The sequence below is a fragment of the Peromyscus eremicus genome, chromosome 6, assembly GCF_949786415.1.
Source record: "Peromyscus eremicus chromosome 6, PerEre_H2_v1, whole genome shotgun sequence".
NCBI lineage: Eukaryota > Metazoa > Chordata > Mammalia > Rodentia > Cricetidae > Peromyscus > Peromyscus eremicus.
This window is the reverse complement of record NC_081421.1, coordinates 129,524,615-129,551,242: the sequence shown is the minus strand read 5'-3', so window position 1 is coordinate 129,551,242 and position 26,628 is coordinate 129,524,615. Positions and strand designations below refer to the sequence as shown.

Here is a 26,628-nt window from a genome sequence, read left to right as displayed (position 1 = left end):
CCAGAGATCCACCCAGGGCCTAGATGCCCTTCAACTGAAGAATGGATAAACAAAATGTGGTACATATACACAATGGAATACTACTCAGCAGAGAAAAACAATGACATCATGAGGTTTGCAGATGGATGGATGGATCTAGAAAAAATCATCCTGAGGTAACCCAGACTCAGAAAGACAAACATGGTATGTATTCACTCATAGGAGGATACTAGATGTGGAACAAGGATGACTGGACTGCTACTCACATCACCAGGGAGGCTACCTGGAAAACAGGACCCCAAGAAAGACACGGGGATTGCCCAATGACGGAGAAATGGAAGAGATCTACATGAACAGCCTGGACATGAGTGGGGGTAATAAAGGGCGAGGGTCGAGGGAAAGAGAGCTTGGGGGAGTGGGAGATCCCAGCTGGATCAACAACAGAGAGGGAGAACAAGGAATAGGAGACCATGGTAAATGAAGACCACATGAGAATAGGAAGAAGCAAAGTGCTAGAGAGGCCCACAGAAATCCACAAAGATACCCCCACAACAGACTGCTGGCAATGGTCGAGAGACAGCCCGAACTGACCTACTCTGGTGATAGGATAGCCAAACACCCTAATTGTCGTGCTAGAAACCCCATCCAACTACTGAGGGATCTGGATGCAGACATCTTTTCTTTTTTAACAGAGATAAAAAATATAACACAAGGCCAACACTGAAATTGTGTAGGAACAAACCCAGGCATTGGAATTAAACAGTCCATTCATTCATTTACCTAACAAACATTTATATGCCCTGTGCATTGGCTCACACATTTAATTCTAGCACTTGGGAGGCAGAGGCAAGTAGATCTCTAAGTTCAAGGCCAGCCTGATCTACAGAGTGAGTTCTAGAACATCCAGGGTTACACAGAGAAACCTTCTCTTAAAAAAATCAAAGAACAAGCATAGAGATAGAGATAGATAAAACACAATGCTCTACTTCTTAACTATGATTCCGTTTTAACTCATTGTGACATCTGAAGTCTTGGAAATTTTCCTCATGTGTATGAGGAAGATTGTTGTGTGATATTTTGTTTGCGTTCTAACAGATAAAGCTTGCTTGGAAATAAGAGGGCAGAGCTAGCCACTAGTTAACCATAGAGGCCAGTCATTGGTGGCTCACACCTTTATTCTCAGCACTTGGGTGGTTCACACCTTTGATCCTAGCACTTAGGAGGCTCACGTCTTTAATCCCAGCACAATCGGGAGGTGGGGACAGAAATATAAAGTGGGTGGAGGCAGGATCTCAGCCCCTTTGGCCTGAGGATTCAGAGAGTTAAGAAGTGACTGTGGCTGCTCCTTTGCTTCTCTGACCTTTCAGCTTTACCCCAATATCTGACTCCTTGTTTTTATTGATAAAACTAAATAGATTCACGCTTCACAAGATAGTGCAAAATAGTAAAGTCCCAGGGTTATGTATGAGATGGAGTTATCTTTAATTTTATGGGAGCCATGGGAAAGAAATCAGAACCACTTTTCTTAGAATATACAAGAGCAAGAGCTTGTGAAACTGATGGAGGTATTCATAACCTCCCTTTTTAGAAATAAAACTAATAATCAAATAATCTCAGCACCATCAGTCCCAAATCAAGTTTCCATTTAGAGCACAGAAATCACTCTATTTTTATCAAAGAAGATTTCACTAGAGGGGGAAAAATTGCTTACACAATCACTGGGAGGACTAAAGATACAAACATCAGGGGAAACTTTACCAGGTTCTGCCAAACAGGACAAGCAGCCACAGGAAGCTATTCTCAATGATTATAGCCAAACTACTACAAAGTTTCTCATCCACTGAAACCCAGGCAATCAGTGGCCACTGCCAGAGAAAAGAATGGTATGGCTTCTGATTCTCTTCAGCTTTTCTATCTTGCTCAAATGGACCTCAAATGTATGACATGTGTTGTAGTAAAACCCTAGAATTAAGAAAAACTGAGAAAAGCATGTTCCACACTTGAACACCAGAAGACATTCAGGATCATTTGGGGGCTTCTTAACTGCTGTATTTGATTCTCTTAATAAAAATTTTGAAGAATAAGTAGTTCATTATGCCATCAAAACTACTGTATCTTCTCATAACCCCCATGTCTGTGGCTTTCTCCCACTTCAATTACCCTGTGATGGAATATCTTTCACTCTCCTTTTTACTCCCAATTTAGCTATACTCTTTCCTCTGTGATTTTATTATGATGCTCAACTGAAAAAAAAAATGGCAAGCTTTTGACTTCTAGAAATTCTTACCACATTTCTTATGCTACTTAATTTATTTTCTTCCACTTTAAGTTCTTAGCAGGTACAAATCACAATTACTTGTTACGTGGTGATATACTTTCTATTTTATAGCGCTTCATTTACAAAGCATGGTGCCATTTCCTTATTTACTCAGAAACTTTTGAAAGCTGTTGTATACACAAAGCATTTGTTCTGACAGAGTAAAGATTCAGAAAAATATGGGATGGCAGAGGGACAGGGAAGAAATACTGAACCAAAGCAAGACCAAAAACCAGGAAGCCTAGTCAGTAGTGGAAACCATTGAAAACAGAAAGTTAGTGAAGGTGTAATTGAACAATGGGGCCATGTTCCAGCCCCAGTAAGCAACAGAACTTGGCAGCTTTGGACACATGGTTCTGGAGTTAAGGATAGAAGAAAGGGCTATCAAATTTGCCTCTGCAACTAAGGAAAGCCACTGAGGAAAGGGCATGTGTCAAGGGTGTCCCTGAATAGACTCCTAAAGAGGCCATTTCATGAAGCTATGAAGTTGAAACTTAGATTGCCTTGGAGGAAGTGTATCACTGTGGAGGAAGACTATGAGGTCCCATATATGCTCAAGCCATGTCCAGTGTCTTAGACCACTTCCTGTTGCCTTTGAGTCAAGATGTAGGACTCTCAGCTACTTCTCTAGCACCATGTCTGCCTGCAGACCACCATGTTGTACCATGATGAAATGTACTAAACCTCTGAAAATGTAAGCCACCCCAATTAAATGTTTTTTCTTTAAGAATTGCTGTGGTCATGGTGTCTTTTAACAGCAGTAGAAACCCTAACTAAGACAGGTGGTTTCAGTCCATACCCAGTTGTTCTCATTGCTATAGGCTGTTGTTGAGGCAGAATGTCTAATCAAGGTGTGTGTGGTGAAGCAAAGGTGCATCTTTTATGCTGACTGAGAGATATAGAGACAGCAAGGATCTGAGAATGTCTTTCAAAGGTGTGCCTCCCCTGAGATACTTCCACCAATGCATACCCACTTCTAATTGCCCATCAAGGCAAAGTTGGAATCTTCAGGATCCAAACACCTCTGAATAGTGTTACTACTCTAGGTTAATGACTGATACATCTGAGCCTTGGGGAGGAGTTTTGATATCCAAACCAAAGCAGTCAGCAGTACACTTTACACAGAGGCTGGAATGCAAACAAAACCCAAAGAAAAGTTGCACCCAAGATTTTGTAGGTTAAAATGAGGACATATTCTGGTCAGTTCTCCAGTTAAGTCTGCCCCTTAATCCTGCTTCCTTTCCACAATCATGCTAGAGCCTCTTAGTAGAAGAAGTAGGAAGTCACTCTTCTTCTCAAACAGTGACTCACTGCAATAGTTCCTTTCAGAACCATCCCAGAATTAGTCTTTAAGACAATTCATTAAGTACAGAGATGTGGCAGGATTTAGGAACAAAGTACCCACCATTAATTATGGTTTCTATGTGAGCCCCAGATATGTTAGAATCTTAAAATGCTAAAGAGCACTGAGGCCTCCATGGTAAAGTGCTCACCTGTATTCACAAAGCCTCAGGTTCAGTTCCAGAACCAGAAGGAAAAACAATACTGGGAGAGAAATGAAGTCAAAATTACCTCTGAACATTTTTTTTTTTTTTGTCTAAATAAGGTAACTGCATTGTGCTGCAATTCAGTTATGGGAAGTAATGTTGCAGATCACTGATTATCTGGCCTTTCTTAACATATGTTAGGCACAACTCATTAGGCAGATTAATTTCTAAGAATAGTCTTCTAGGGATTATAGGGAGAAAAATTATTGTAAATAAGAATTTTATTAGAAATTTCATAGTGGCTTTTTAAAAATTGCTCTATTCACCTTCTCTTAGGCTGTGAGGTGCAGACATCAAAGCTGAGAGTTCTGTATGAATGTCAGAGTGTCAGGTAACTCCACATAGCATGGTGGACTTCTTTTCAAATGGAAAGTTCTTAATAAAAAGTGATTCTTCTAGAGTATTTGTTAATTGTAACACTACAAGTCAGCAAGCTAGTATTAATTTTTCAAGCTTAGCTTTAAAAGTTTATTGTTCTTTAGCTTGAAATTATATTATGTACAAGTAGAATATTGAGGTTCTTTAAGTTTACAAATTGAAGGTTTTATTGTGTTCCAATTCTATGTATATTAAGAAAATTATTTTTTGGTGCACACAGTGAAATCATATTCCTAAGATATATAGGTGTGATTAGAAACACTTCACTATTCCAGGTAACACAATGACTTTCAAGAGTGGTATTTATGGCTGGTAATATGTGTGCTCATCACTATCTTAATTAGTGTTGTTTTAATGGAGCAAGCTACTGTTATAGCGGCAAGGATAGAGCATGCAATAAAAATTAAAAATAAATCTAGGAAATGAAAGTTTACAAATTCCACCATTGTAGCAATTGGTATGACTCCCAGAAATGATAATACAAGGAGAAAAGAGAGAGAAAATAGTAATCACAATTTACCTATAAAGAGAATAAGTGCTGGAGACTGCTAAGAAGCTGGGATTGGCCCTTATAATTTCTAATGTAGGCTTTCCAACACACTCAACACTTAAACAACTCCAAGGAGCCTATTACCTACACACAATTATTGGCATTGGGTTAGCTTTACCTTCACATTAATTCACAACTGGGTAGAGAAGAGCTTTTCCATCAGGCTAAAATTAATTTAAGAGAAATTTCTTTAAATTATCTTAGCCATCTGCCTATGAAAATAACAAGAAAATTATATATATATATTGGTTTTTCGAGACAGGGTTTCTCTGTGTAGCTTTGCGCCTTTCCTGGAACTCACTTGGTAGTCCAGGCTGGCCTCGAACTCACAGAGATCCACCTTGCTCTGCCTCCCAAGTGCTGGGATTAAAGGCGTGCGCCACCACTGCCCGGCATATTTTGTTTTAAAGGTTAAAGTTCCCTGTGAAATTTCCTAGTAGCAAATTCAATGACACCCAAATTGATCATGGCTACTTGCCCAGATTAGTGGTTGACTCCCATCCCATTCCATTCTTCAACTCCGGTTTTGAAAATCTATGTTAAAATGTAGCCATAGGAAAAAAAAGTGATATCTTCAAAACATACACCAGCTCTTTTAGGTGATCTATGATCTCCAATAAGCACAAGGCTGATTGAAGGCCTGACTTCCAAATAGTTACATACACAAGGCTTCTCCAAATAGTTAAATACAAAAGTTGCTGATAATAACTCTAAGTAGGACTGCTTTTTTCCCCTTGAGATGAGTACATGCTGTTGAAGCTAAATGCATCTTAGATAAGAAACATAAATAAATTCAACTTAAAAAAAAAAAACCTTTAGGAACTTCATTTTCCTTCTACCTTTCCCTTTGCTTATATGTTTGCAGAGCAACTCAGTGGTTGCTCCAACCTACTCATTGGCTTGCTTTGTGGGAACTGTTGACCAGTCCTTGGTGGTTGACTGGGTACTCCAGTCTTCAGTAGGGAACTGCCTGATGGGCACAGAGGGCCCCTGTACATCCTCAGACCACTCTGTCACCTCTAGGTAAACAGCAGTATACACAGAAGCTAGCACTGTCCATTCACCCTGGAATTCTCTTTAGTCACAGCCTCCTCTGCGGCAGCCTGCTCCTCCTTCTCAGTCTCCAGGTCTTTGTATAAGTAGACATCAGGGAGAACTTCCTGAGCCAGCATATACCACAACAGATCCACCAAGTGAGTTTCCTTGTTGTTGGGATGGCAATGTCCACATAGCACCAAGCAGAGTTTGTGTTACACAGAGCAACGGTGGGTGGGCAGGTTGACATAAAACATTTCTGTGAGGGGCTGGTAGTCAGCCCTGGCATCAGTCATGCTGTGGAACAATCCTTTTCCACACTATGAATATGTATTAATCTTATTGGCTAATAAAAAGCTGACAGGCTGGTACCTGGACAGGAAGTTAGGTGAGAAAGCCAAACTGAGAATGCTGGGAAAGAGCAGGGCAGAGTCGGGGGTCACCAGCCACATGCAGAGGAAGCAAGATGAGAATGCCATACTGAGAAAAGGTACCAAGCCACATGGTTAAACATAGATAAGAATTATGGGTTAACTTAAGTGTAAGAGCTAGTTAGTAATAAGCCTGAGCTACTGGCATTTGTAATTAATATAAGCCTCTGTGTGGTAATTTGGGAAGCAGCTGCTGGATATTTAGGAGTTGCTGGAGGGACAGAAACTTCCACCTAAACAGTCACCAGCAGAAGCTGTGGCTCCCTGAAGTCTGCTTGGATCTGGTTAGTTAGTGAAGGTTCCAGGCATGAGGTGGCCAGCACTTGGATTTTGCTGCAGTGGCAGCAGCAAACTTCAGTAAGGCTCACTGACCAGTGTTCCTAGAGGAGATGACTCTGATATCAGCAGGATTCTCAATGGCATCAAAAAAGATGCCATATGGACAGACTAATTTTAAATAAAGCTTAAATAACGAAGTTCAAAAGGTTGATGTTATAAATGTGAAATTTGTAAGGTACAGAAGAGATAATTACCATTTTTTTCTGGTAAATGGATTGAGTCCTCTATAAATGGAAGCATATTTTATGAAAGTTTTGATCATATTTTGACTTATTCTTGCTTATTAATGCATTCTCCTGTCTGGACATATGTGATGACTAACTTGGTTGTCAACTTGACACATCTGGGAAGAGGGAACATGAACTGAAAATTGCTTCCCTCAGACTGGCTTGTAGGTATTTGCTTGATTGTTAATTATGTAGGAAGGCTCAGCCCACTGTAGGCAGAACCAATCTTAGGCAGCTGGGCCTGAGCTGTATAAAAAAGGTTGCTGTATATGTGCCTGGATGCAAGCCAGTAAGCATCCCTCTATAGTCTCTCCTTCAGTTCCTGCTCTGGCGTCCCTGAATGATGAAAATAACCTGTAAGCCAAATAACACCTTTCTGATTCCAGTTGCTTCTGGTCACTGCTGAATCACAGCAACAGAGAAGCAAACTAGAACTGCACGTGATAATCTACATGTCTGCTCTCAGTCAGCTTTCTCAACATTGCTCTTGCTTAGGTACTTCCCAGTGTGTGCGTGCACATTAGGTTTCTAGGCTACTGACTTGCTCTACTTAAATTTTGACTATTCTCTACTTCTTTTAACTTGGATGTAAGTCCCACATTGTAATTATTTCTCTTTATTTCCTCTCTGTATTTCAGTCTCTATCATTTAATTCATTATAGTCACCGTTTTATAAAATCGGTTGTCAATATTCTTAATATTATACAACTTGTTAATTTTTTGCTGAAGTACCAATTTTTTCTGTTGAAGTTTCAAGTATGGTAAAATACTGTTTAAGACTATTTGTCACAATATCTTATAGGTAGTCCACCTTACTTACCAGTTCATTTGTGCTATCATTGAAAACCGACCTTCACCACTGTGCCAAACAGTGATTTGAGCTCTGGCAGTTTGGAGCTTAAGACGACAGAAATAAATTAGCCATCAAGGAGATCACATCCTAATGTGGTAATGAAGACAGGAAGACAAATACCCAGGATGACTCTAGATGGCAGACACAGATAAAACATAGGCCCATAGTAGAGCCTAATAATGAGTAAATTTGTGTTTAGTGCATTCAAGGAAAGGCTTTCTTGAGAATTCCAGAAACTAAGGATGTGTGTTGAGTGCTTGAGCTGTCTGTTGGTGATGGAAGGAGCTGTTTCTAAGCAGGGAAGTCTGGATTACCTCCTTGTTTCCTTCCTTCATGATCTTGTTCTGATGAGCTAGAATGTTGTTTGCCAGTAATGGTGACTTGGATTGAGTTTACTTTCCTTCTCTTGTGAAAGAACCATTTACCTTGTTGACTATTTAAGAAAAATGTCACATGATCGCTGAAGCTTTAAAATCAAGTCTTGAATATAATTTGTTTCTGAATGAATTCTAGTCAGTTTACTTCTACTGCTCATTGGTTGTGATGAGATATCCCAAGTTTGAATTCCAGTCCTTCCTATACTTGGGTTTGAAAGAACCACTGCCTTTCTCATAATCCGAGAGACTACTCTTATGTTTGGTGTCAGTGGATTCAAGTTGAGAGGCATAGGTGGGTCTTCCTCACATTCTCCTCCATCACTGTTCCAGACTCTGGTGGTGAAAGGACCAAGCAGATGCCATAACAGGCTGCTCAGTCTTCTTTCAGAGATCAGGCTTAAATTTCAGTTTCTTGAGACTTGAGCAAGCAGCTTCTGGGAGGGCCATGAACAAAAAACATAGCCCTTGCAGAAGCTCCATTTCTACATGTACTCATACTCTGACTACTCAAGGTTCAGCCAGTTGTTTACTGTCTGGGACCCCTCACCAACATAGATCTATGTGCATGGGTCAATGTGAACATGCAAGGCCGGCCAGCCAGCCTCCACGGCAGCTCAAGAACAGAGCCTGGGCCACTGAGTCAGCCCCCACAGTCAGTATGTGCTAGGCCAGCCAGCCTACATGGCCACTCAAGGACTGAGCCTGGGACTTGTCCAGGCCTGCCCAAAATGATAGCTGTAACCCCCAACCAGTAAATTCAAAGGTTACACACTTTCACCCAATCATATGATACAAAGGCTTGTACCACCTTGTTTGTGGTCTTTCCCTTTAAAAAAACCCTCACCCTGAGAGCTCAGGGTTGTCCTCCTCCACCCACTGTGTTGAGTGTTGGACAGAGACCAAGCTTGGGCTTGCTTGCTATCAATAAATCCCTGTGTGTTTTGCATCGGATATAGGCTCTGTGGGGGTCTTGTGGGGGAGAGGGGTTCTCATGACATGGGCACAACATTGGCAATCAGCAACTTTCCCATAGCTAGTCTAAACTATTTTGCGTCTGTTGGGTTTTCTTAAGTACAGAGTGAGCAAATAGACTTTCTTATTGAATTTGGAGTAGGTAACACTTTTATTTTCCTTTAAACATTTGTGTCATTTTTCAAATCTTTGGTTTTGGAAGGAAGGTGTACAATGTTCTCATTCTAAAAATTTCTAATTTGTTGAAATTCTCTCTTCTTAGTGTTCTTCATTGTGTATTTGAAACAATTGCTGATTGTGTGTGTGTGTGTATATATATATATATATATATATATATATATATATATATATAACATGAAGTTTTAATTTTTTACTCAGGAGATATATAACATGACAATACTGTTACAACTTTATGAAAAGTCTCAGAGATTGTTTTAAGTTGTTTTTATAGACTTTGAAAGACGCAAGGGGCATAAACATTATATAATAAATATTTGGTGTAATATTCTTTCATTTGTCATAAGCACTGAATACAAAAACTCACACATACATACACACTCGGAAAGTTACAACTCTCAACTACCACTTCTTAAGTGTAGTGGAAAGTTAGATAGAAAGATTTTGAAGACTTTAAATTTTTTTCTATACTCTACATTACAAAATTTAATACATCTATTTTAAATATAATTACCAAACCCAAGATGTCAGAACACGGTCAAAATGATGCACAGTGAACAAAGCCTTGAGGAACTGTGAGAGAAGTTCCAGGAAAAAAAGGCATAGAGCCTTTTACCTCAAGTGCATTTTGTTCCTTGGATTATTCTTGGACTTGATTTCATGCCTCCTGTGTTATATTTACATTCAATTTATAGGACATGTTTATTCTTGTTGAATGTCAGATCATACCTATAGAACTCAATCTATTGGGATACCTTGAATCTAGATGTGGCTTATCTCTTGATTTTGTGCTTTCTCAGATGTAATCTATAGTACATGCCAGGCATCCTGTTTAAATTGGTGTGTCCGGAGAAAGTTCTGAGAAAGGGCTGCTCTGTCACTATTTAATATGTGCTTACTGGTATTTATTTACATGTTTTTCTGAACTCAAGAGACCCTCCTTGGATCATTGCTTTCTTTGTTATGAAAGATATAACACTGTATAAGATACACTGGAACTGAAGTAAAGTTGTCTACAGAATTAGACTGTAGTCCTCCCCAGTCTTTCAAGTCCTCAAATCCCAAGTCTCAAAGACAGGTCTGCATAGGTCAGCAAAAAGTAGACACCAAGATTCTTTGAATTCCTCCTGTCTCCAAAAGAAGTCCTGTTCCCACTCTTAATAGTACAAAGATATTTCTAGACTATAGAGCATACAGAGACTAATGCTGTAACATATGACATCCACCCTTGTTATCTATTCTGGGACTTTTATTTTCTTACTATAGTGAGCAAAGAATCTAGCACTGTCTTTAAAAGAGTAGACAATACTGCTATGTTCACAATCATAAAGGGAAAATATTGTTTGTCATCACTAAATGGGGATTTAATTATAGGACTTTCAAAAATGTTGTTTACCCCATGAAGAGGATCTCTTCTATTTTTAATTTGCTAAACATTCTTTTCTATCATTAGTGGGTATAAGATCATGTAAATTGCTTTTCTCTACATCAGTTAATTATGAAAATTGATTGATTTTCAAGCATTCAACCAGCCTTGCATTCCTGGGATGAATAATAAATCATTGGTTGTGGTATATTAGTTTTGACATTTTGTTAGATTTCTTCTAATAAACTTTTGGGGAATCTTTTTAGCCTTTGCTGTTTAATCTTTGTCTGATTGATGCCTAGGTGATGAGGACATCATAAGTGAGTTGGAAAGCATCTGCCCCTTTTATATTTTCTGGAAGAGACATAAGTTATTCTCAGAAGTTTTAAAAGTCAACTACAAAACCATCTGACCCTGGAGATTTATATTTCAAAATGTATCAAACATTAAAAAGAGCTTTAAAATTAAATTTTTCTTTCTTTCACAGCCCTGGGATATTCAGGCTATTTGTTCAAACTTGGTTGAGTGCTGGTGGTTTATGGTTTATAAGTGCTTGGGTTCATCCTTCTATATTGTCATACCATGGACCTGAAATGGTTCATAGCATTATATCTTTCTTAATCTTGTAATGGCCATATATTGGTGATAGTTCCAGTTTAGTTATTAATATTGGTGATTTATGTATTTTGTCTAGTTTTTCTTTCAATTTGTGTTATATTTGTTAATATAAATGATGTTCTAAAATGATCAAATATGTGTTTTGTTGATTTTCCCTGTGGTTTTTCTGGTTTCAATTTACTGACTACGCTCCTTTTTTAAAAATTCATATTTTTATTTAATTATTTCATATAATGTGCATATGTGTGAAGACACAAGTGCACCAACCCATCCATGGAGGTCACAGGCCAATTCACAGATGTCAGTTCTCTCCTCTCAGCATATGGGTCCTAGGAGTCAAATTCAGACTGTTACCCATGGAAAACAAGCACCTTTACTTGCTGAGCCATCTCACCAGCCTACTTACTGTTCTTTTCTTTAATTCTTCTTAAATCTGTTGTTTTGAATTTGTCTTGCTTTTATGGTCTCATTATTTAAGTAAAGAACTTATATATTTTAATTAATTGATTATTATTTGTTTTACAGCCTGACAGCAGTTTCTCCTCCCTTCTTCCCTCCAGTCCCTCCCTACCACTTCCCTTTCCACCCACCCCATCCACTCCTCTTCCATTTCTATTCAGAAAAAGGCAGATATCCCATGGATATTGACAAAACAAGGCATATCAAGTTATAGTAAGACTAAGCAATCACCTTATATTAAGGCTGGGCAAGGCAACCCAGTATGAGGAATGGGGTCCCAAAAGCCAGTAGAGGAGTCAGAGACAGTCCCTGCTCCCATTGTTAGAAGTCCCACAAAAAAGACTAAGTTACACAACTGTCACATATATGCAGAGAGCCTAGGTCAGTCTCATGCAGGCTCCCTGATTGTTGGTTCAGTCTCTGTGAGCCTCTATGAGCCCAGGTTAGTTGATTCTGTGGGTTTTCTTGTGATGTCCTTAACCCCTCTGGCTCCTACAGTCTTTTCTCCCTCTCTTCAGCAGGATCTCCCAAGCTCAGCCTAATGTGTGACTGAGGATCTCTGCATCTGTTTTCACCAGTTGCTGGATGAAGCCTCTCTAATGATTATTGGGCTAGGCACCAATCTATGAGTATAGCAGAATATCATTAGGCACCACTACATTGACATTTTTTTTCTCCTCCAGTAATGTTTGGTTCTATCCTACGTCTCTAGGCCATCCAGCCCCTGGGACCTGGTGCTCTAGGCAGTATCAGTGGTGGCTTCACTCTCCTGGTATGAGTCTCAGGCTGGGCCAGTCATCGGTTGGCCACTCCCACAATCTTTGCTACATCCTTACCCTAGCAAATCGCATAGGCAGGACAGACTGTAGGTCAAAAGTTATGTGGCTGGGTTGATGTCCCAATCCCTCCACTGGAAGTCTTGTCTGATCACAGGAGATGACTAGTTCAGGCTACATATCTGCAATTGTTGGAAGTCTTAGCTGGGGTCATCCTTAATAGATTCCCAGGAGTTTCCCTGGCACCAGATTTCTATATGGCCCCAAAATGTCCCAATTTTCCAGTCAGCTCCTTCAGCACTCTCCCCTGCAACACACCCCTACCCAATCCCTCATGTTCCCATCCCCATCTGCCCAAAATCCACCCAGGAGATTGCTTCTATTTTCTCTTCTCAGGGAGATCATGAGTCCTCCCCCTTTACCCCTCCTTGTTACCTAGTCTCTCTGTACATACCATGTTTGTCTTTCTGAATCTGAGTTACCTCACTTGGGATGATTTTTTTCTAGCTCCATTCATTTGCTTTCAACTTTCCTAAGTTTTGGAAACTGTTTTTGTTTGGGTTTTTTTTGTTTGTTTGTTTTTGGTTTTTCAAGACAGGGTTTCCCTGTGTAGTTTCGGTACCTGTCATGGATCTCGCTCTGGAGACCAGGCTGGCCTCAAACTCAGAGTTCCACCTGGCTCTGCCTCCCAAGTGCTGGGATTAAAGGCATGCACCACCACTGCCTGGCCAATGTCACTGTTTTTATCAGCTGAGTAATACTCCACTGTGCAAATGTACCACATTTTTATTATTCATTATTCAGTTGAGGGCCATCTAGGCTGTTTTCAGGTTCTGGCTATTATGAATAAAGCTGCTATGAACATAGTTGAGCAAATGTTCTTATGGTTTGATTGTGTATACTTTTGGAATGTGCCCAACAGTGGTATAGCTGGGTCTTGCGGTAGATCAATTCCCAATTTTCTGAGAAACCATCATATTGATTTCCAAAGTGGCTATACAAGTTTGCACTTCCACCAGCAATGGGGAAGTGGTTTCCTTGCTCTCCATCCTCTCCATCATGAGTTGTCACTACTGTTTTTGATCTTAGCCATTCTGACACGTGTAAGGTGGAATCTCAAAGTTGTTTTGGTTTGCATTTCCCTGATGGCTAAGGGAATATTTCTTTACATGTTTCTTGGCCATTTGAGATTCTTCTGGTGAGGTCTGTTTAGATCTTCTGAGATTCTCTGTTTAGATCTGTTTGTGGTGATATTTTATTTGTGCTGAAATGTGGTGATATTTTATTTGCATGTTAATTAATAAAGTTTTCCTGGAGATCAGAGAACATAGCAGCCATAAACAAAAATCAGGCAGTGGTAGCACAAGCCCTTAATCCTATCACATGGCAAGCAAAGTCTCCTTGTGTTCAAGGACATACTAGGGAACAACCAAGCATGGTGACACATGCCTTTAATCCCAGTACCAACTATAGAGACCTGGAGGTCTGTACAGACAGGCAGTGACAAGGAAGTGAGGTAGCTGCACTAAGAGCCAATGAGAAGGCATAACAGCAAGGTAATAAAGGTACAGGTTAGACAGGAAGAAGCTCTCTCTTAGGAAGCTACATCAGCGTGGTGAGCTAAGGTTAGCTAGTGGCTCTCTATTTCTCTGATCTCTATGGCTTTCACACCTGTATTTGGCTCTGTGTTTCTTATTTAATAAGACTGTTTAAAAATTCATCTACATTTGGCAACCAGCATGGCAAGAATTCAATAAAAAAAAAAAATTGGTGGCCTTACAGGAAGGACATGTTGATCATGTGGATCCAAAGATTGATTGCATTTTGGTTATTTTACCCTCTAGGCATTCTCCTACAGGAATTTTAATGCAGAGGCTTCCCTTTGCATTATACTGGAATGGATATTTCTACAAAATAAACGGAGTAAAAAATAAAAAATTAAAAACTTATGTGGAAAATATCTCTGATTTGATTTTAAAAGGAAAATTTTAAAACTTTTGTTATGATATTAATGGTCATATAGAGTACTATCTAATTCTAGAAAAAAAAACGGCTTCAATTAGCTGCCTATATAAGTTTTTGTGTTCGAATCTCTATCAGTTTTTTGCAGGGAATCATGACAAGGCCTAACATCGAATTTGAAGTCTCCAGAAAGATGATGAAGTCCAACAACAATGATTCCACATGGACAATAATAATACCACTAAGCTGACAAACATTACCCAAAGCTCAGCTTTGGACTACAAACTGCTCAGAACAATTTCCAGATGGCTAGCTGAGATGATCCAGTCTCACAGACTATTTGAACAAGGACTTGAAATAAGTCCTGCACTTTGGCATTATGCAGAAACTGGACAACAAATGATATAGCTATCTTTCCTAGAACTTGACAATTAACCCAAAATTTTTCTTTTCAGAATCCCCTAAAGATGCCTTTGCTCACAAACAGGAGGAAGCAGTTTTAAGAACACAATGCCCACATTCCCAAAAGGTGGGTTGGGGTGGGTGGTTTTTGGTCTCTCAATGGGTTTCAGGATTGGGATGATTATCATTGTTTAGGAGGGTTGATTACAAGTTGTTGTTGTTGATGGTTAGGAAAAGGGCTAAACAAAGGAGATTAGATTAAAGTTCTTGTTTGGGAAAAAAGGATATATAGAAATGATAGAATAGAGGAAAGATTATTGAATCTACTCTAAGCAGTAAAGAGAGAATATAGATATGATATAAATAAAAAGATAAATTATTGAATCTACTTTTAAAAGATAACTGCTAGGTTTAAATACTTTACATTGGATTGGATTTTTATATGTTGTATACAAATTATATATATTGAGATTGATAATATTAGAAAATGCTGCATGTATATTTCTAATCTTGTTCAGGATATTATACGTAGATAGTTCATTTAACAATGTAATGAAATTTTCTAATCCTTGAATGTTAGTATTACCAACTATTAGGATATGAAGAGTTAGTAGTTAGACATTACAATCAAACTTGTAGTCATATTAGGTATTTTTTCAAGGACAAGCAGAGATATTTTAGTTAGATATTTAGATGGGTCATCTTCAAACCCTTCAGAGATCTACAGAATATGGCATTTAAAATGGTTTAATAACTTAGATCTTTTTTTCTTTTTTTATGACTATGAGACATGTCGGCTCCTGGCAGCACCAATCTACTTCAGAGAAGATATGGGCATTGAAGAAACTGCATATGGAGTTAACTTTCATTGTGGCAAATTTAGCCACTGGGCAACAAAATACTCTTTTATCGACTGCTGACAAACAGGACAAAATGGACAGACAGGACACAAAACAAAGAACTACCAATCCATGCCAAGACAAGTGTGGTTGTGGCTTTAACAACAAGCATCCCAAGAGGCCAGAACAATATGGCACCATCGCTGAAGTGGTTTTGCAATCCAGAAAAGGTACAGTGCCCCTTTGTTCAAAGACAGCTGAACAAGGAATGGACCATGGCTTCTGGTGTGCAGTGGAACAGTAGCTGAAACAGTTATTCTTGAAAGAGTAACTAGGCTAACAGAGTCTAACCTCTCAATGATAGACTGGCATTTAATAAAAGAGATGAAGCCACTCACAAGCCAAGAAATAGACAGCCAAATTCCAAAAACACCAACAATTTCCAGAATTTAAAATCCTAAATCATGACAGGATACTAGTGAAATTCAGGTGTTTCTGGTACATGGACCACTCTCACCGAATGTGAGGTCGAACTACAGGCCTTGTGCACATCTTACTCACAAATGAACCTGTCAGAGACGCTAAGCCTATAAGTGGAAGATGTTGCCCCAATGTTGCAGAGAAACCTCGGGTGACTTTCCAGGCAGCTGGCTGTTTCTGTTGCTCACATTTTTTTTGGAAGTCGCTTGTTTGCACTTCCTGTTTTACTAGGTAATATTATTTCCTTTTTGGGTCTCTGAGGGAGTTGAAGATTAGATAGTTGTAGTTATAGTTTTCCTTGTTAAGAAATTTTAGAAAAGAAACTCTGTGAAGAGGTGTAAAGTGTATAAATTTGAAAGACATTATAAGATAGTTCTCTGTTAGCAATGTAAGTTAGGATAGAAAGTGAATTAAGTACATTTTGGACTTACCAAAATGGGATAGATAATGGAATATTTTCTCTGAGTTTGTCAAATGCAAATAAACTAGACATTGTTGATGTATTTATTGCTTATATATATATTGTATATAGTTATTGTACTTATTGTATATAGTTTTTCTTATATTAGTTATAACTTTTTTATTCTTTTTTCTTTTTCTTAGAAAAAAAGGGGAAATGTGGTAATGTTTTATTTGTGCTGAAATGTGGTGATATTTTATTTGTATGTTAATTAATAAAGTTTTCCTGGAGATCAGAGGACATAGCCAGCCATAAACAAAAGTCAGGTAGTGGTAGCACAAGCCCTTAATCCTATCACATGGCAAGCAGAGTCTCTGTGTGTTCAAGGACATACTAGGGAACAACCAAGTATAGTGACACATGCCTTTAATCCCAGTGCCAACCACAGAGACCTGGAGGTCTGTACAGACAGGCAGTGACAAGGAAGTAAGGTAGCCACACTAAGAGCCAATGAGAAGGCATAACAGCAAGGCAATAAAGGTACAGGTTAGATAGGAAGAATCTCACTCTCTTGTGAAGCTATGGCAGGGTGGTGAGCTAAGGTTAGCTGGTGGCTCTCACTATTTCTCTGATCTCTATGGCTTTTATCCCTGTATTTGGCTCTGTGTTTCTTATTTAATAAGACTGTTTAGAAATTCGTCTACATCTGTACCCCATTTTTTAAATGGATTATTTGTTTTTTTGATGTCTAGTTTCTTGAGTTCTTCATATATTTTGGAAATAAGCCCTCTGTCAGATGTGGGGATGGTGAAGATCTTTTCCCATTCTCTTGGTACCGTTTTGTCGTATTGATTGTGCCCTTTGCATTACAGAAGCCTTTCTATATACAAACAATAAACAGGCTGAGAAAGAAACCAGGGAAACATCTTTCACAATAGCCACAAGTAATATAAAATATCTTGGTGTAACTCTAACCAAGCAAGTGAAAGGCCTGTATGACAAGAACTTCAAATCTTTGAAGAAAGAAATTGGAAAAGATATCAGAGGATGAAAAGACCTCCTGTGTTCATAAATCAGTAAGATTAACATAGTAAAAACGGCCATCTTACCAAAAGAAATCTACAGATTCAATGCAATTCCCATTAAAATCCCAACACAATTCTTTACAGACCTTAAAAAAACAGTACTCAACTTCATATGGGAAAACAAAAAACCCGGGATAGCTAAAATAATCCTGTACAATAAAAGAACTGTTGGAGGTATCACCATCCCAGATTTCAAGCTCTACTACAGGGCTATAGTAGTAAAAATCACATGGTGCTGGCATAAAACCAGACAGGTGGATCATTGGAATTGAATTGAAGACCCAGACATAAATTCACACACCTATAGACATCTGATTTTTGACAAAGAAGCCAAAATTATACAATGGAGAAAAGAAAGCATCTTCAATAAACAGTGCTAGTATAACTGAATGTCGACATTTAGAAGAATGCAAATAGATCCATATCTGTCACCCTGCACAAAACTCAAGTCCAAGTGGAAATAGACCTCAACATAAATCTAGTTGTACTGAATCAGATAGAAAAGTGGGAAATAGCCTTGAATGCATTAGCACCAAAAACAACTTCCTGAACAGAACACCAATACCATAGACACTAAGATGAGCAATTAACAAATGGAACCTCATGAAAAAGAACTTATGTTTTTATTTGATACTGTGTGACCACGTGAGTGAGGGATGATTCAGCTTCCCTATTGGCTCTATAGTGGATTCCAAACCTGCATAGCATTGTACTTGGTAAGACTCACCAGCCTCAGGGAAGAGGGCAGTGGACAGCCTCTTGGTTGTTCCATTTTATCCCTGCTTTTAGCTTTATTATGTCTCATTATGTCTTATTGTTGGACAGTGGGAAAGGACAGTGATACCCAGGAAATCAGTCCCTTAGGAAACTGAGTTCTCTCTGGTTCAGCTTCCCACTGTCCTGTAGAACCAATTTTCAAGGCAATGTTACTTTTTTCTCAGTAGGCATGGAACCCTATTCAAACCAAAGAGGGTATGGGAGATGGATGAAATTGGTGACAGACTCAAGTAGGGCAAGTATAACACAGAAAGTTTCCCTGTTGACCATACACATCAAGGGAGCTGATTTTCAAGCCTTCCCGTCTGTGTCCATTGGTGGCCCTATGTGTGAAGTGCCACAGCATGTTGTCTGTAATGTCTGAGAAGTAATTATAGACATTACAGTAATTCAGCACTGAGTCACCCCTAAATCTTGGAGGGGTCCCAGGTTTTCCACTTTCTTTCTACCTTTATAAATTCCTCGTCCCTATTTATTGTGCTAGGTCCAAGTTTTTATCAGTGTAGTTGTGAGGGCCTGAGAGAAATGAGGCCTACTCAATCTTAGGGGAACCAGTGGTCTCACTTCTCTCCTAAGTGTCTTTACTTCTAGACATTGCCTTGCTTAGGCAAAACTGCTTCTCTCACAATGTTAATTCCATGAAGAGATCCTACTCATCCTAAGGAACTCATGAGCAAGTATCTTGGCAAAGGCAGATATAGGTACAATTCTCTGTGTACCCACAATGCCCTGTGAATACCTTACATATTTCTAATCAATTTATTTATGATATTATATTGATATTATTTCCTATGCTATTGTGTGAGAGATTTGTATTTTTCTTATATTTTTGAGAGAGGTCTAGCTATGTAGCAACTCAAGCTGGCCTGGAACTCACAATCCTCCTATCTCACCTTTCTGAATACTGGGATTATGGGTGTTCACCACAGTGCATGGCAAGAGAGACTCAGGATAAAGATTGCAGCCCTATTTATCTTCATACCTCTAATTACTGGAACAAAGAATGTGTCTGATGTTTCCTCAATATTCCTTGCAGTTGATAGGGCTTCACAGTATTAGAAAAATGCTTCCTATTTCCTACCTCAGTAGACATTCTAACTACTGCATCTGTCATGTTAGAGCAATGACCTTCCTAATGCTGTGACCCTTTAATACAGTTCCTCATGTTGTGGTGACCCTTAACAATAAAATTATTTTGTTGCTACTTCATAACTATAATGTTGCTACTATTATGAATTGTAATGCACATAACTAATATGCAGGATATCTGATATGCTACTCCTGTGAAAAGGCTGTTTGATGCCCCCCAAAGGCATTGTGACCAACAGGTTGAGAACTGCTGTGTTAAAAAGAATCCTGGGAATCAGATGTTTCACTCTAATTTTATAGGTAAGAAAACTGAGAATTTTAATTTCATGTTGTCACAAATCCTTGAACATGCCCTGATTTCTCAATCAGAAAAAATAAGGCCTTACATTTATATGTGCTTTGTAAAGTGGAAGGGTAATATATACACTTTTTAAATTTTTCATTAAGAAGAAAATGTGAGAATCACACCAGTTGGAAAAATCATTTTATTAGATTCCTTCCTTGACATGCTGACAAACCTCTACACGAAAAGTGAACAGTGGTGTGCAGAACTGTGATTACTCTTGTTTTCCAGTCCCAAACTGTGGGATTAAAGTTGAAAATATCTTTGTGATATAAATACAGAGATGAAGTAGTGATTAACACAAGGTTGCTTTATCTATGATTCTGCCACTACAAAAAAAATTAAAATGTGCACTTTATTTACATTTGTAACTGAAATTGCCCATTTGAATCTTGGTAAGGAGACACACAGACCAGAGTAGCTGAACAATTAGTGTTCTGAAATATTAAAATCAGAGTAAAATTTGCTTGTTTTTATGAAAAACATGCTGAAGTAGAGCTGTTGATTTTAGATAGAACCTGCAAAATCTTGGCTCATCTAAATTACATACTTGTGTGGCCTCATTTGGGATGTCTGGCACAGAGAGTTGGGGATGAATGCTGCTTGATTGGGGTGACAGCAGAGGAGTGCAAAGTTTCCCAAGACCCCACTTCTGGACAAGACTTTTACTAAAATAAATATAACCCATTACATAATACACAAAACTTTCACTCTGCCAGTATTCCAGCAATAATCAACTAAATTCTATTTATACTGAGTCAGAAAATCTTACACCAAAGCTAAACAAATTTTAAGTGAAGGTAAGTTCAGGCAAATTCAAAGTATTTGTTTTAACACTTTTCTATTTCTTCAAAATACTATATTTTATTCTCAGTTAAATAAAAAATAGTAATAATTATATCTCTAAATGGTGCTTGAGAAGAGCTACTGAGAAGCACACAGCTGGTCCTTATGCCACAGTTATAGGTGATTATGTCTTTAATAAGATTTCTTAAGTTTTAGTGCCTCCATGTAGTTCAGTATTGTTTAAATGATCTTTATGGCCTCAGCTCTAAAGCCAATGTGTACCTAACTAATTATTTGCCTTTTAAAAATGTGTCCGTCTGTCATCAAAGCTGGTTCTGAGCTCCATTTCAAACTTCTTACTCTTTTGTTTATGTGTAACTTTCAAGTATCCATTTGCTTGGTGCTTAGAGGAATTTTTACCTTTCTCCACTAGATCATCTGCACATGGTTCAGTTTTTCACTACTTGTCACTCAGGGCATTGCAACGCTTTCTTGTTACCTACTGCACCCCTCAAAACCAACTTTTGTAACAAAACAACATCTATACATAATTTTTTAGTGTAACCCTAAGAACATGTAGTGCGAAGATCCTCTGGAAATTGTATTGAACTTGCTTTAAAATGGTAGAGATGGAACATCCTTGTCAATGCATATGCCTTAAGCTAAATAAATTTCCTGTGAAATTAACTATGTGGCTAATTTTTAACTCTCTTTTTATTTATTCTTTGTTTCTTTTACATCATGCCTCCAGGTCCCACATATTCCCTGCCCCCAAATAAAACAAAATAAAAATTAAGAAAAAAAATTTAAAAAAGGAAGGGAAAATCTCGTCATGGAAGCTGCAGTGTGACACAGTGAGTCACTCAGTAAACCTCTAGCAGTACATTTTTACTTGCATTCATTTATCAAAAAGAATCATTGGTCTGGTTCAAGGCCAATGGTCTCTGTTACACCATCAATGCTGGACCCTCAGTGGGACTCTGTCCAGACATCCCTTTGCTGCCCTTTGTCCTGGGGATCCTGCAGCCCTGGGTCCACAGGACCCATTCCCACACACATACTTGTGCTCCAGCAGGTCACAGATGGGGTGGATATTAGGGTGGGCCAACACATAACCCTGGTTCTGGGCCTGGGTAGTCAAAAGATTGGTCAGCCCACTAGCTCTGCCCTGTCCTTACCATCAGGGTGAGCTCTCTAGTATTACCCTGGCTCGTTCATCCCTTGTAGTGATAAGCAAGGGGCAGGCCCAGTTTTCCATCTCCTTAGGGTCAGTTCTCCCATACCTACACCTTCAGGGTCAGCTCTACTGTGTTGCCCAAGTGAAGTGTAGGGGCCACTCTCTCAAGTGCTGCATCTGATAAGGGGCAAGAACAGCTTTCCTGCTCTTATGACCTCAGGGCCAGTGCTTTCAAACTGCCTCAGGCACTGATGATGAGGGGCATCACTCCCTCAAGCCATGCTGCCCTGAGTGGCTAATCTTAATGACTCAATTTGAGACACACACACACACACACACACACACACACACACACACAACCATCGCAGTCATGGCTGTGCTGCAGATTGCCCCTAAAGGAAAGGATTTGATGAAAAACACACAACACAACAGTTCCATGAGTCTAATACTGACTGTGTAGCCAGAAGTTTTCCTGTGTCCCACAGCTGCTTGGTCCCAAGTAAACACACAGAGGCTTATATTAATTACAAACTGTTTGGCATATGGCTCAGGTTTATCATTAACTAGCTCTTATAACTTAATTCAACCCATTTCTATTAATCTATGTTTTGCCACATGGCTTTGTGGTATTACCTGTGTTCTACTACATCTTGCTCCCACAGCAGCGCTCAGCATCTCTTCTGACTCCCCCTTCCTTCTCCTGTATCTTTGCTTGGATTTCCTACCTGGCTCTATTCTGCCTTCCCATAGGCCACAGCAGCTTCTTTATAAACCAATGGTAGCAACATATATTCACAGTGTAGAGTAAGACCATCCCACAGCTGTAACACAGATTGCTAAGTGGTCTTATTAATAAAAACAAAACAAAACAAAAACAAAAACCCAGAGCCAAATATTGGGGTGAAAGCTGAAAGATCAGAGGAATAGAAGCCAGTCACAAGTTCTTACCACTAGAAAATCCTCAGCCCAAGAGAGCTACTTCCTGTATACTCATGCCTTGTATACCTTTCTGTACCTGCCATCTCACTTCCTCTATCTGCTCAGCTATATCACTTCCTCTTTTCACCTAGCTCTATCACTTCCTGTCTGTCTGTACAGACCACCAGACCTCTATGGTTAACTAGTGCTGGGATTAAAGGCATGTGCCACCATGCCTGGCTCTGTTCCCAGTGTGGCCTTTAACTCACAGAGATCTGGATGAATCTCTGCCTCTCAAATGATAGGAATAAAGGCATGTGCTACCACTGCCTGACCTCTGTCTAATCTAGTGGCTGGCTCTGTCCTCTGATCCTCAGATAAGTTTATTAGGGTACACAATATATTGTGGTACACAATACATCACCACACACAGCAGACTTATTGGGCTTTTTTTGTTGTTTTTTAACTTCTCGTGTATGTGTGTGTGTGTGTGTGTGTGTGTGTGTGTGTGTGTGTGTGTTCCTGCTTGTCTATATGTGCACCATGTGGGCACAGTGCCCACAAAGACCAGAAGAGAGAACTGAATCCCCTGAAACAGGAATATAGGCACTTGTGAGAATCCCAACATTGGTTTCAGGAATACAACCCAGGTTCTCTGCAAGAGTAGCAAGTGATGTTAACTGCTGAACCATCTCTCCAGACCCCCATTGATGCTAACTCTTGAGCTGGATATTTCCATATTCTTTCTGATATTCGAACATATTTTTTTCTGAAACTCACTATCTGCACTGCTTTTTTATTTATTTTTTTATTTATTTTACATACTGACCACAGTTTCCTCTCCCTCTTCTCCTCCCATTTATTATTATTTCTCCCATCTCCCAACTCCCCTCCTCCCCAATCTACTCCTCCTCCTGCTCCCTTCAGAAAGGGGCAGGCTTGCTACGGAAGTCAACAAATTATGGTATGGTACATCAAGTTGAGGCAGAACCAAGCTCCTCCTCCTGCATTAGGGGTTGGATGAGGCAACACCGCATGAGGAATGGGGTCCCAAAAGCCTGCTCAAGTGCCAAAGATAAGTCCTTATCCAACTTCTAGGAGCTCCACAAACAGACTAAGCTACACAACTGTCACACACATGCAGAGGGCCTAGGTCAGTCTCATGTAGGCTCCCTAGTTGTAGGTCCAGAGTACATGAGCTCTCAGGAGCTCAGGTCAACTGTCTCTGTGGGTTCCCCTATCATGACCTTGACTCCCCTGGCTTGTACTCCCTCTCTTCAATAGGACTCCAGGAGCTCAGCCCAAGCTCAGTGCTTGGCTGTGGATTTCTGTATCTGCTTCAATCAGTTACTGGATGAATGTTCTCTGATGACAATTAGTATAGTCACCAATCTGATTACTGGAGAAGGCCAGTTCAGTTCAAGCACCCTCTCTTCTAATGCTAGGAGTCTTAGCTGGGGTCATCCTTATGGATTCCTAGGAGTTTTCCTGGCACCAGGTTATTCCCTAGCCCCAAAATGCCCCCATCAAGATATCTCATTATTCTCCCTGTCTGTTCCACCTCCAACCTGCCCAACCTGATCTCTCATGTTCCCATTCCCCCATATCATGTCACAATGACATCATAAAATTTGTAGGCAAATGGATGGAACTAGAAAACAATCATCCTGCACTGCTTCTTAAAGATATCTTGTCTCTCATGGCTATAGTAAATGTAATAATATTATATAGTAATACAGAAAACATGTGAGTTCTATGGTCTGAGAGAAGGCAATCTAAGTTTTGCAGAACCAATGCAATGCACAATCGCTATGCCAACATGTAGCTTCTGTTCTGAACCATCTTGGATCCTTCTCCTTCTTTCCCCCTCAACTACAAGGCACAAAATGGAAGTAGTTGGACTTGTGGAACAAAAGATTGTTAATAAAATCTGAGCTACTCTAGAAATGTTACCTAGAAAGCATTAGGAACAAAAATGTGAGAGAAATTATTATCTTTCTGTTTCAACCACTCTGTATGCAAAATAACTACATTGCTCCTGTCTAGAAATGGGCTAGTAACAATCATTCAGAATACAAAAGGATTGACTTAGATGTTGGAATAAGAACACACATATACACAGAGAACTATTGGCAATTATTTGGATTCTAAGCTTCTATTCTGCATGTTTTCAAGTTATGCAAGGTTCTGAAGTGGAGCTTCATCTTGCCATCTACACAGTTGGGTTATAATAACTATAGTTTCTCAGTAGTTGGTAATAGCAACACTAATAGCTAATATTTATTTATAGTTTAGTGCATGTCAGAGTGACCAAGTGCTTACACATATTTCTTCATTTTATCATTTGATGACAGTGCTTGGAGGTTCCGTAAGGATCAAAGAGGGAGAATGTAGGCTTACTAAATGAGACTAAGGTTACAAAACACTGCAAGTAGATAATTCAAATGTGAGACTATGGAATTTTGGCATGTGAGTTTCAACCTCAACATGACTGTATTGGATTAAATGATAACAAATACATGAAAGAAACATTCATGTCACATACTAAGGGCATATTAGCTTTTTGCTCTCACCTATGTTTGTGTAATGTTAGAAAATCAACAATGACATCTTGTTAATAATTGTTTTTGTTTTGCAGGCTAATATATCAAGTCTATTAATACTTAAATTTATTTTACTGTATTAAAATGTAGCACATAAATACAGAAAATAATCAAAGAAGATGTTGTGGAGACTAGTAACCTTAAAAGTGGTTCTGATGATCATTAAAAGTGAATACAAAGGACTTGGCATAGGTCTGTGAACTAAAGAGCTGTTTCAAAAGAAATAAATTGTATAATCTTTCATTGATTATAGTGAGCTTGTCTTATGATGTTCTTCATTTTCCAATAGAAATCAAGTGCTTTATTTCCCTAATGAAAAAGACTGTGAGTCATAATGACATATTTTATGTCCACGAGGCTGATTCCTGGGAACTCTTTAACTGTGGGAGCCCAGCTCTTCATTAACATCCTGATTTACAAATGTCCAGCATGGTGCAGACGCTGCTTTTTAACATTGGCCCATTATCAAGTGTGTGGAAGAATTAGAGGCAAATGTTTTTCTGCTTCACTGGACACACATTGCACAACCAGGGGTATTTGTAAATGAAAAAGATGCTTAGTATGTAAATTGGAGACCACAAAACTACTTTCTGGCTGAGATGATGTGTTACTATGAGGCCATTCACAAAAGTAGATGAGTAGAATTTAATTTATGGTTAGTTTATTAACTTGTTACTCATAAGTAGTTTTACCTGGATTGGATCCTGCACATACTTAGTCAAATAAAAGGTTGGTCTCCACCTAGCTTCAGTCATAATAGGAGATTCATTGTCTCAAATTTGGAATAGTAGTACTAGTAAGACTGAGTCATGAAGACCATGAATTAGAAGACATCCTGGCTATATAAAGAGTTCCAGGCCAGCCTGGGCTTCATGGTGAAATCTTATTTTTTAAAAACTTAACTAAATAATTAATAAATAAATGTTCTCCACATATATAAAGCATGCATGGTGCTGTCCTTTTGCCACAGGAAGAGGCTTCATGAATCATTACACCAAATACCTGCACAAGTGTGTCTGGACTTGTATTTGTGTTCTATCCACCACATGCTGAAAACATGTCAGTCCAAAGCACTTAGTATGTATCTGCCCTCTGATCATCACAGCCTAGCCTCATAATCACATTGACCAAGCTATTCTTGCCAAGATTACCAGAGTTCCCTAATACAGTGGCCAGTAGAGTATTTGTCAGTCATTGTTAATGACATGGATTGGGCTGGGAAAGGCACAGATCTTCAGTTCATATATGGATGGCTAAATGGCTTTGATATAACTCATATATTGTCAATAATTGTATAACCTTCAATGTAGCTGAAAGTTTTTTGTGTCCCACCTGGTCTGCAGCTGCTCAGACCCAAGTAAACACA

The 26,628-nt window shown here is 39.1% G+C and overlaps 1 pseudogene; it reads right to left on the bottom strand.

The window, feature by feature from the left end:
• Positions 1-1,834: 1,834 nt before the first annotated feature.
• On the bottom strand, positions 1,835-6,102 carry LOC131913886 (small ribosomal subunit protein uS2-like; annotated as a pseudogene).
• Positions 6,103-26,628: the final 20,526 nt, after the last annotated feature.